The sequence below is a fragment of the Musa acuminata genome, unplaced genomic scaffold, assembly GCF_036884655.1.
Source record: "Musa acuminata AAA Group cultivar baxijiao unplaced genomic scaffold, Cavendish_Baxijiao_AAA HiC_scaffold_656, whole genome shotgun sequence".
Classification (NCBI taxonomy): domain Eukaryota; kingdom Viridiplantae; phylum Streptophyta; class Magnoliopsida; order Zingiberales; family Musaceae; genus Musa; species Musa acuminata.
Window position 1 is genome coordinate 15,001 of NW_027020892.1, and position 11,749 is coordinate 26,749.

The window sequence follows — 11,749 nt, forward strand, 5'->3', positions numbered from 1 at the left end:
CGGATAACAATATCAGAAATTTGGGATAGCATTATATTTGCTCAAGCAATAAGAGGTTTGATGCTGATAACCCAATCTTTTTTTAGAAAAAACATTGTATTGCCTTCATTGATAATAGCTAAAAATATTGGACGTATGTTATTATTCCAATTCCCCGAGTGGTATGAGGATTTGAAGGAATGGAATAGAGAAATACATGTTAAATGCACCTATAATGGTGTTCCATTATCAGAAACAGAATTTCCCCAAGATTGGTTAACAGATGGTATTCAGATAAAGATTTTATTTCCTTTTCGTTTAAAACCTTGGCGAAGATCTAAAATACGATCTCATCATGGAGATCCAATGAAAAAAAAAGGAAAAAAAGAAAATTTTTGTTTTTTAACAGTTTGGGGAATGGAAACGGAACTCCCTTTTGGTTCTCCCCGAAAGCAACCTTCTTTTTTTGAACCCATATATAAGGAACTCAAAAAAAAAATTAGAAAAGTAAAAAAGAACTCTCTAAAAGTTTCAAAAGAAAAAAAAAGATGGGTCATCAAAATAGTTCTAGTTCTAAAACGAGTTCTAAAACGAGTTCTAAAACGAATAGTTCTAGTTCTAAAACGAATAGTTCTAGTTCTAAAACGAACAGTTCTAGTTCTAAAACGAATAATGAAGAAACTTGAAAAAGTGAACCAAATTTCTTTATTTGAATTGAGGAAGGGAAAAGTACATGAACCAAATGAAAATGCAAAAGATTCAAAAAAAATAATCAGATTATTCACGAATCGACCATTCAAATTCGATCTATGAATTGGACAAATTATTTACTCATAGAAAAAAAAATGAAAGATCTTGCTGATAAGACAATCACAATAAGGAATCAAATAGAAGGAATCACAAAAGACAAGAAGAAAATAGTTCTAGCCTATCATGATAAAAGACCGGAATTACAAAAACATATTTGGCAGATACTTCAAAGAAAAAATACCCGATTAATACGCAAATCACATTATTTTATGAAATCTTTCATTGAAAAAATATACATAGATATCTTGCAATGTATGGTTACCATTTCTAAGGTTAATGCACAACTTTTAAAAAAAACAATTATCAATGAATCCATTTACAACGATGAAAGAAATCAAGAAGGAATTGATGAAACAGATCAAGATACAATGAACTTTATTTCGACTATAAAAAAGTCCTTTTCTAATCCTAATATTAGAAATGATTTAAACACTTATCACGACTTATCTTCCTTGTCCCAAGCATATGTATTTTACAAATTGTCACAAACCCAATTATTTAACAACCATCACCTGAGATCTGTACTTCAATATCACGATCACGGGACCTATCCTTTTATTAAAGACAAGATAAAGTATTATTGTATGACACGAGGAATATTTGATTCCAAATCAAGGTTTGATTCCAAATCAAGGCATAAGAAAATTAATAAGTCTGGAATGAATAAATGGAAAAACTGGTTAAAGGGTCATTATCAATATAATTTTTCTCGGAGCAAATGGTCTCGATTAGTACCGAAAAAATGGCGAAATAGAGTCAATCAACGTTGTACTATTCAAAATAAAGAATCAATGAAATTGTATTCATATAAAAAAGAAAAAGACCGATTAATTCATTACATGAATGAAAATTTTTGTGCAGTGGATTTATCGATGAGTCAAAAAGAAAAATTTAAAAAACACTACAGATATGATCTTTTATCACATGAATATATAAATTATGGGGATAGTAAGGACTCATACACACTGAAACCCGAATCGTTTTATGTATTGCTAAATATGACTATTGATGATTACCTAAAAAAAGGATATTTTATTGATACCCATAAAAATCTGGATAGAAAATATTTGGATTATAGAATTCTTCATTTTTGCCTTAGAAACAATAGTGATATTGAGAACAATAGTGATATTGAGAACAATAGTGATATTGAGAACAATAGTGATATTGAGGACTGGACCGATATGTATATCGGTACCGAAATTTATAAAAATACTAATAAAAATACTAAGACTAAGACTCATCAAAAAAAAATTTTTGATTGGATGGGAATGAATCGAAATTATTCTACCATATCAAATCTAGAACCTTGGTTCTTCCCAGAATTTGTGTTACCTTTTGATGCATATAAGATTAAACCGTGGATCATACCAATCAAATTACTTCTTTCTAATATTTATTATGAAAATGATATTAGTCAAAATCAAAATGAAAAAAATATTAGTCAAAATCAAAATGAAAAAAATATTAGTCAAAATCAAAATAAAAAAAATATTAGTCAAAATCAAAATAAAAAAAATATTAGTCAAAATCAAAATAAAAAAAATATTAGTCAAAATCAAAATAAAAAAAATATTAGTCAAAATCAAAATAAAAAAAATATTAGTCAAAATCAAAATAAAAAAAATATTAGTCAAAATCAAAATAAAAAAAATATTAGTCAAAATCAAAACATCAAAGATTCCGTTAAAATAGAATTTCAAAATTCCAACCAAGAAAAAGAGGGTCAATCAAATCTTGTATCAGATCCACAAAAACAAAACCAAAAGGAATATCTTGAAGAGGATTGCACGAGATCAAACATTAAAAAAGGTAAAAAAAAAAAAAAACAATCCAAGAAAAATAAGGAAGGAGAACTAGATTTGTTCCTGAAAAAATATTTTATTTTTCAATTAAGATGGGATGACCCCTTGAATCAAAAAATTATTAATAATGTTAGGATATATTGTCTCCTACTTAGATTGATAAATCCAAGGGAAATTGCTATATCCTCGATTCAAAGAGGAGAGATGCATCTGGATGTAATGCTGATTCAGAAAGATCTAGCTCTTACAGAATTAATAAAAAGGGGAATATTAATTATCGAACCAATTCGTCTATCTTTAAGAAGGGATGGAAAATTCATTATATATCAAACCATAAGTATTTCATTGATCGATAAGAGTAAACACCAAATTAATAGAAAATACATAAAGAAAAGATATGTTGATAAGAATAATTTGAAAAAATCCACTGGACGACATGGCAATATATTTGTGAATGGGGATCAAGATCATTATAATTTCTTTGTTCCTGAAAATATTCTATCTCCTAGACGTCGTAGAGAATTGAGAATTCTAATTTGTTTCAACTCTCATAATCGGGATATTGTGAATAGAAATCCAGTATTTTGCAACGAAAACAACATAAGAAACTCTGAACAATTTTTGAATGAGGACAAACGTCTTAATACGGATTTAAATAAATTAATTAAATGCAAATTGTTTCTTTGGCCCAATTACCGATTAGAAGATTTAGCTTGTATGAATCGCTATTGGTTTGATACCAATAATGGTAGTCGTTTCAGTATGTCAAGGATACGTATGTATCCACGATTCAGAATTATTTAATAGTATATTTCCTATATATCACATGCCGTTTTCAGTAAATAAAAACCGAAAGATGTACGCATATGGTGTGTTACGTTCTGGTACATGATACGTATTTACTTGTGTATCAATTCAATTGAATCTAGAAAGAAATCTACAGAATCTTTTTAGGTGCAAAGAAATCATTCTCTTTCGTAAATGCAGAAATATATTATCCTTTTCTTTTCTATCTAAATCAAATGGAAAATTTGATTTAGATAGAAACGGATAAATCTAAATTTTTGCGTGTACTAGATTAAAAAAAATTGACATAATATAATAATTATTATTTTATTTTTCCTGATCGGTAAAATCCATGGCATGGAAAAGAAAGAAAAGAAAAAGATAAAAAAAGTTTTATGGTCAAAAATTCATTCATTTCACTTCTTCCACAAGAAGAAAAAGAAGAAAACAGGGGTTCTGTTGAATTTCAAGTATTAAGTTTCACCAATAAGATACGAAGACTTACTTCACATTTGGAATTGCACAAAAGAGATTTTTTATCACAAAGAGGTCTACAAAAAATTCTGAGAAAACGTCAACGTCTGCTGGCTTATTTGTCAAAGAAAAATAGAGCGCGTTATAAGAAATTAATTGACCAGTTGGATATTCGGGAGCCAAAAAATCGTTAATTAAATCGTTTGAATTAGTATAGTAGTTATTAGATTTTTTATTTTGATGAACCTCCTACTTTTTTGAGGAATTCATGAAATAATGAATTAAGGAAGAAAAGATATGACTGTACCGGCTACAAAAAAAGATTTCATGATAGTTAATATGGGTCCTCACCACCCATCAATGCATGGTGTTCTTCGACTGATCGTTACTCTCGATGGTGAAGATGTTATTGACTGTGAACCCATATTGGGCTATTTACACAGAGGGATGGAAAAAATAGCGGAAAACCGAACAATTATACAATATCTGCCTTATGTAACACGTTGGGATTATTTAGCTACTATGTTCACAGAGGCAATAACGGTAAATGCACCAGAACAACTGGAAAATGTTCAAGTACCTAAAAGGGCTAGCTATATCAGAGTAATTATGCTGGAGCTGAGCCGTATAGCTTCTCATTTGTTATGGCTTGGGCCTTTTATGGCGGATATCGGCGCGCAGACTCCCTTTTTCTATATTTTCAGAGAGAGAGAATTGATATATGATTTATTCGAAGCCGCCACAGGTATGCGAATGATGCATAATTATTTCCGCATCGGAGGAGTAGCTGCCGATCTACCTTATGGCTGGATAGATAAATGTTTGGATTTTTGCGATTATTTTTTAACAGGAATTGTTGAATATCAAAAACTCATTACGCGAAATCCCATTTTTTTGGAGCGAGTCGAAGGAGTGGGCATTATTGGTGGAGAGGAAGCAATAAATTGGGGTTTATCAGGACCGATGTTACGAGCTTCTGGAACACAATGGGATCTTCGTAAAATTGATAATTATGAGTGTTACAATGAATTCGATTGGGAAGTCCAATGGCAAAAAGAAGGAGATTCGTTAGCTCGTTATTTAGTACGAATCGGTGAAATGAGGGAATCTATAAAAATAATTCAACAGGCTCTAGAAGGAATTCCTGGAGGACCCTATGAGAATTTAGAAGTCCGACGCTTTGATAGAGCAAAAAATTCCGAATGGAATGATTTTGAATATAGATTTATTAGTAAAAAACCTTCACACCAATTTTGAATTGTCGAAACAAGAACTTTACGTGAGAGTAGAAGCCCCAAAAGGGGAATTAGGAATTTATTTGATAGGAGATAATAGTGTTTTCCCTTGGAGATGGAAAATTCGTCCACCCGGCTTCATAAATTTGCAAATTCTTCCTCAGCTAGTTAAAAGAATGAAATTGGCTGATATCATGACGATACTAGGTAGTATAGATATCATTATGGGAGAGGTTGATCGTTGAAATGATAATTGATACGACAGAAGTACAAACTATCAATTCTTTTTCTATATCGGAATCCTTAAAAGAAGTATATGGACTCATATGGATCTTTGTACCCATTTTGACCCTTATATTGGGAATTACAATAGGGGTACTAGTAATTGTGTGGTTAGAAAGAGAAATATCTGCAGCGATACAACAACGTATTGGGCCTGAATATGCCGGCCCCTTGGGAATTCTTCAAGCTCTAGCAGATGGAACTAAACTACTTTTTAAAGAAGACCTTCTCCCATCTAGAGGAGATGTTCGTTTGTTTAGTATTGGACCGTCTATAGTGGTCATATCAATTCTACTAAGTTATTTAGTAATTCCTTTTGGGTATCGCCTCATTTTAGCCGATCTCAGTATAGGTGTTTTTTTATGGGTCGCCATTTCAAGTATTGCTCCTATTGGGCTTCTTATGTCAGGATACGGATCGAATAATAAATATTCCTTTTCAGGTGGTCTACGAGCTGCTGCTCAATCTATTAGTTATGAAATACCATTAACTCTATGTGTGTTATCAATATCTCTACGTGTGATTCGTTGAACATGAACTTTATACTTCTTTCCTAGAAGTAAAGGAAAGAAGTTGAATGTAATGTATTGAATAGGTATTTTATTTTTTATTCATCATTCGGGTCAATGAGTTAAACCAGATAGTTATATGAGTGAAACAAAACAACTTAGAAGTTTGCAGTAAGAAGATAAAATCTCATTTCATATGTACAAGAATAAAGTTGAAGTAAACATAAGCAGTGTAAACTGTTTACCCCAAGATTAAGATTCTTTCATTAGTCATCATATCTTGGAGCGGGTGTAAAAGATCAACTGTATGGAGTTTTCATTACTGTCTTGTATTTATTACCATGCCGTAGATCAATCAAAAATCAGTGGACGGTTAGGAACACCAAAGTGCACAAAGGATTAGTAATAGAGATAATGTAAGGTATCAAAAAAAGAGATATTTCTACAATTTATAAAACGAATAAAAATAGGGACTTTAAGTTGGTTTATATTTATAAATTTATAAAATATAAATTTATAAAAAAAATAAAAAAATGAATAAAGATATTGATGCATAAAATAAATAAAAGAATAGATAAGAAGAGATTCGTCCACCTCCCATGGATTTGATTCCTTCCCCTATAAAAAAACTTGCAATGCCAACCCCATTTGTAATTCCATCAATTATATATCTATCAAAAAACTGAGTTAGTTCGGTTAATCCCCTTATACCCATGGTAAAAACCTTAGTATAAAAAATATCTATGTAACCACGATTATATGACCAATTGTATATCCCATTTTTTATTTGGTCCAAGAGAATCCTTTTAGGACCACCTTTTACAAATGCATTGATAAAGTTCAAATTCCGGAAAAACGAATAAGCAGACCCATATAAGATATATGCTATGAATAGTCCGGAAATAGCTATACTTACTGAAAAAATTGCATTTGTAAAAAATTCATACCAATCCACAGAATAACTCGAATTTGGATGGAAAAGGTTTGTGAGTGGAGTTAACCATTTGGATAATATATCCAAATCTATTACTCCTTGATCAAAATGAATTCCTATTGATCCAACAAACAAAGTAAATAATACCAATATAAGCAGAGGAAATAGCATAGTATTGTCCACTTCGCGAGGGTACATAGAAGTGTACTTTTTTTCGAAAGAAGTATTAAAGTATCGTATGCATTTTTTTAGATTATTATCAATTTTATACATATCCTTTGAAAAAAAGAAGACCCTATTATTCATTGTTGATAAAGGTAAATTTCTATTGACTGCTTTGGCTACCTCCTTTCCCCATAGAGATATTGAATAGGACGAACTATTTTTTGTGCTACTGTAATCTTGAAAATGAACGCGCAAATGTCCATCAAAGGTAAGTAAATACACCCGAAACATATAAAATGCAGTCAATCCTGCTGTGAAACAAGCTATTATTGCGAAAATTGGTGAATACAACCAACTATCATTAAGAATTTCATCTTTGGACCAAAAACAAGCAAGAGGTGGAATACCGCAAATAGAAAGTGTACCCAATAAAAAAGTAGTTCTTGTAATTGGAACATATCTTCTTAAACCACCCATAAGAGCCATATTCTGACTTTTTTCTGGCGAATATCCAACAATAGGTTCCATTGAATGAATAATGGATCCGGATCCCAAAAACAATAAAGCTTTAGAATAGGCATGGGTAATCAAATGGAATAAAGCAGCTCGATAAGAACCTATACCTAGAGCTAACATAATATAACCCAATTGAGACATTGTAGAATAGGCTAAACTTCTTTTTATATCTCTTTGAGCAAGAGCCAAAGTAGCTCCTAGTAGTACTGTTATTACACCTATTAAAGATATGAAATTCATTATGTAAGGTATAGCTATGAAAATAGGAAGAAGTCGAGCTACAAGAAAAATTCCTGCTGCTACCATAGTAGCAGCGTGTATAAGAGCCGAGATGGGAGTGGGTCCTTCCATGGCATCGGGTAACCATACGTGAAGGGGGAATTGTGCGGATTTAGCAACTGCACCAATGAATAATAAAGAGGCACACAAAGTAGCAAATAAAGAACTGACACCATTATTATGGATCAAGTTATTAGTTATTTCGAACAAATCCCGAAATTCGAAACTACCTGTTATCCAATAAAAACCTAAAATTCCTAATAATAAACCAAAATCCCCTACACGGTTAGTTACAAAAGCTTTTTGACAAGCACTTGCTGCAGTCGGTCGTGTGAACCAAAATCCTATTAATAAATAGGAACACATCCCCACCAGTTCCCAAAAAATATAAATTTGTATCAAATTGGAACTGGTAACTAATCCCAACATGGAAGCATTGAAAAAACTCATATAAGCAAAAAATCTCAGATATCCTTGATCATGAGACATATAATTGTCACTATAAATAAGAACCAAGATTCCAACAGTAGTAATTAGTATTGACATAATAGAACTAAGTGGGTCGATCAAATATCCGAACTCTAAGGAAAAATCATTATTGATGGTCCAAGACCATAGATATTGATAGATAGAACTTCCATGTATTTGTTGAATAGATAAATTGGCTGAAAACCCCATAACTATACTTAACAGTAAAACACTAGGAAAAGCCCATATACGACGAATATTTTTTGTTGCTGTCGGAATCAGTAGAAGTCCAAATCCTATTGACACAGTAACTGGAAGTGGAAGAAAAGGTATTATCCATGCATATTGATATGTATGTTCCATAAGAAAACAAAATGAAATCTTTAATAATTCTACTATTCTAGTCTAGTCTTAGTAGAATATTCTATTCTGGTAATTTATAGCCATATTATATAGTATAATAAGAAAAAAGAGTTATACCAAAAGGAGTACTTGATTCTAATTATGTTTTAATAAAATTATATGTTTTAATAGGTTTAAAATATATTTTCAAACAGGTTTTAAATATATTTTTTAATAGGTTTTAAATATATTTTTTAATAGGTTTTAAACATATTCGAAAATGCTTTTTTTAAAACTATTCTACCAGGGAATAAGTATAGATAATGACTAAAAGGAACAATCTATTTTGAACAAAACAATACATGTCTTTCACATACAACGATAAAAACTGGTAACCCTTTTTGAATGGCAGTTCCCAAAAAGCGTACTTCTATGTCAAAAAAACGTATTCGTAAAAATATTTGGAAAAAAAAAGGATTTTTAGCTGCAGTAAAGGCTTTTTCCTTAGCGAAATCGGTTTCCACCGGACGTTCAAAAAGTTTTTTTGTGCAACAAACAAATAATAAAGTCTTGGAATAATCGGAATTGACATACCCGAAGAACTTCGAATTTTTTAAGATGAACGATTCACATTAATTAATGTATTGAACTCCTCAATATCAATATGAGTTAGAACTAGCTGTTGTAGTATGTAGATGTGGTATGTAGAATAAAGGTATGTATATCGAATTCTGAATATTTTTTCTATCTACTTTTTTCACAATAGAAAAATATTTTTCTATTGTGAAAAGTAGAGTATGATTACGATAGAAATGAAAATTCTTTTGTTTCTTATATGCCTAACAAAAACCTAATTAGTTTGGTAAATCTTACCATTATGCATTATATATATAATGAAGAGACCATTATATATAATATGAAGAGTATTAATACTCTAATGATACTAAGGAATGATACTAAGGTGTCGAAATCGTTAGAAAATTTCAAATTCTTTTGATTTAGTGATGAAATTGTTATACATATGAAATCCTGGTTATTTAATCTTCTTCATTGAAAAAAAAAATATTTTTTTTTTCATTTTGTTTGAATCTATGAAATCAAATCGGATAAATAAAAAACGAATCAAAAAATAGAAAATGAACAATTCTTAGTTCTATACCTCGACAGACAACAAAACTATTGAGTTCTAACTGTTTTGGAAGAACTTAGTTTCTAGTACGCGAAAGTTTATTATTAAAACTAAACTTACTAAAACTAAACTTACTTTATTATTAAAACTAAACTTACAATGATCCCAACTAAAGATTCTTTTTTTGAATAGAGATTCAAATAGGAATTTAAATGAATTTTGATTTATCGATTCTAATGTTTACTAAACTATATTGAATCCTTGATTCTCGACGATTCAACATGAATTGACTATTATTATTTCAAGTAAGCCGCCATGGTGAAATTGGTAGACACGCTGCTCTTAGGAAGCAGTGCTAGAGCATCTCGGTTCGAGTCCGAGTGGCGGCATCCTTGAAATCCTAGAAAATAAATCCTCTAAAAGAGACACAATGGATCCTATAATGTATTCAATTCTCGATTTAAATTCTCTAATGGGACCCCTTTTTATGATATTTACAACTTTAGAACATATATTAACTCATATCTCTTTTTCGATAATTTCAATTGTGATTACGATTCATTTAATGATCTTATTAGTCCGCGAAATCGTAGGATTGCGTGATTCATTGGAAAAAGGGATGATAGCCACTTTTTTCTCTATAACAGGATTATTAGTTTCTCGTTGGATTTCTTCAGGACATTTTCCGTTAAGTAATTTATACGAGTCATTAATCTTCCTTTCGTGCAGTTTCTCCATTATTCATATGATTTCCAAGATGGGGAACCATAAAAATGATTTAAGCACAATAACCGCACCAAGTACCATTTTTACACAAGGCTTTGCCACGTCGGGTTTTTTAACTGAAATGCATCAATCCGCAATATTAGTACCTGCTCTACAATCTCAGTGGTTAATGATGCACGTAAGTATGATGTTATTAAGCTATGCAGCTCTTTTATGCGGATCACTATTATCAGTCGCTCTTCTAGTCATTACATTTCGAAAAAACATCGATATTTTTTGTAAAGGTAATAATTTCTTAATTAAACCATTTTTCTTTGGTGAGATTCAATATTTGAATGAAAAAAGAAGTGTTTTTAAAAACACTTCTTTTCTTTCATTTCGAAATTATTATAAATATCAATTGACTCAACGTTTGGATTATTGGAGTTATCGTGTCATTAGTTTAGGATTTACCTTTTTAACCATAGGCATTCTTTGTGGAGCAGTATGGGCTAATGAGGCATGGGGATCTTATTGGAATTGGGACCCCAAAGAAACTTGGGCTTTTATTACTTGGACCATATTCGCGATTTATTTACATACTAGAACTAGAATACATATTAGAAGTAGAACAAATCAAAGTTTGCAAAGTATGAATTCGGCACTTGTGGCTTCTATAGGATTTCTTATAATTTGGGTATGTTATTTTGGAATCAATCTATTAGGAATAGGTCTACATAGTTATGGTTCATTCACATTAACATCTACTTGAATAAACTACACAGATAAATAATTGAATAAACTACATAAAGAATACATAAGAACATCATCCCATATATATATAAAAAGCTTCTTGTTTGTGCGAGTTTTTGAGAACCGTTTGAATCATTCCTTATTCAAAACGGTTCTCAAAAACTCAAAATGCATCTCATTACAATTCTAATTCACTTTATTCTTTTGCATTGTACAGCGAACGATTTTAAAAATCTTAAAATCAAAGACAAAAATTATATTTCCGTATTATTAATGAAAGACTATCGATGAAAGTAATTAGATAGGATAGCTTGCACCCTGTCAACTGATAGCGAGAGAACGAAATCCGGATAAATACCAATACCTATTACGGGTAGAAAGATACAGATTGAAACAAATAGTTCTCGTGGTCCAGAATCCGCAAAATTAGAGTTTGGAACATTGAATAGCTTGTATCCATAGAACATCTGACGTAACATAGATAATAAATAAATAGGAGTTAATATCATTCCAATTGCCATTACAAAGTAATTAGCATTTTTGGCATTAAAAGGTATTTTTGGGAAACTGAACTAGTA

The 11,749-nt window shown here is 30.8% G+C and overlaps 1 long non-coding RNA gene across 1 annotated transcript; it reads left to right on the top strand.

The window, feature by feature from the left end:
* Window positions 1–5,743: 5,743 nt before the first annotated feature.
* On the top strand, window positions 5,744–11,266 carry LOC135662885 (uncharacterized). The gene is made up of 2 exons (XR_010508042.1): window positions 5,744–8,799; window positions 8,846–11,266. It is a non-coding gene; the product is annotated as an uncharacterized LOC135662885 (long non-coding RNA).
* The last annotated feature ends 483 nt before the right edge of the window (window positions 11,267–11,749 follow it).